This window comes from Portunus trituberculatus, chromosome 34 (genome assembly GCF_017591435.1).
Source record: "Portunus trituberculatus isolate SZX2019 chromosome 34, ASM1759143v1, whole genome shotgun sequence".
In the NCBI taxonomy this organism is placed as follows: domain Eukaryota; kingdom Metazoa; phylum Arthropoda; class Malacostraca; order Decapoda; family Portunidae; genus Portunus; species Portunus trituberculatus.
In genome coordinates, this window is record NC_059288.1 from 6,321,817 (window position 1) to 6,322,752 (window position 936).

Here is a 936-nt window from a genome sequence, read left to right on the forward strand (position 1 = left end):
TCCTCTCTTGTCTCTTTTCCTCTTTTTTTCCTCTTTTTCCTTATTTCCATTTTTATTCTATTTCCCACTTTCCCCTCTTTTTTCTTTTTTCTTCTTTCCTCTTTCTCTTTTTTCTCCTTCATTTTCCCCTTTTTTTCCTCTTTTCCTCGTTTTATTCTCTTTTTTTTCCTCTTTTCTCTCTTTCCCTCACATTCGCGTTTCATTCCAATCTGCTCTTCTTTTCCCTTATTTTTTCCCTCTCCCACAAACCTTGATATATTCCTCTGCCTCACTTTTTCCCCTCTCATTCTTTTCCTTCCTTTTTTCCTGGTTTATTTTTGTTTCCCTGTGTTCATTTCTTTATCATTCTTTCCTTGTTACCATTTTTTTCCCTTAATTTTCGCGTGTTTGTTTGTTTGGTTTCTTTTATTTTCCTTTCTTTTATTATTTTTTTTCTTTTCAGTTCCTAATTCTTCTTCGTTATGTTTTATTTATTCTTTTTTCTTCTTTTTCTTCCTTTTATCCTTTCTTATATATTTCCTTTCATTCTTTCCTCCATTTGCTCTCTCTCTCTCTCTCTCTCTCTCTCTCTCTCTCTCTCTCTCTCTCTCTCTCTCTCTCTCTCTCTCTCTCTCTCTCTCTCTCTCTCTCTCTCTCTCTCTTCCTTTATCGTGGCTATCTCTTCTCCCTGACACCCTTAATTTGGCTACCTATCATATCTCTCTCTCTCTCTCTCTCTCTCTCTCTCTCTCTCTCTCTCTCTCTCTCTCTCTCTCTCTCTCTCTCTCTCTCTCGCTCTCGCTCTCGTTTCATTTCTTCCTTTCTTTCTTCTTCTTTTAATCTCATATTTTGTCTTATTTTTTCCCACGTCTTTTTCTTCTTGTTCTTTCCCTTCTTATTTATTTTTGTCTTTCTCTCTCCTTTAATTTTTCCGCCTGCATATTTCTTCTCCTTTGT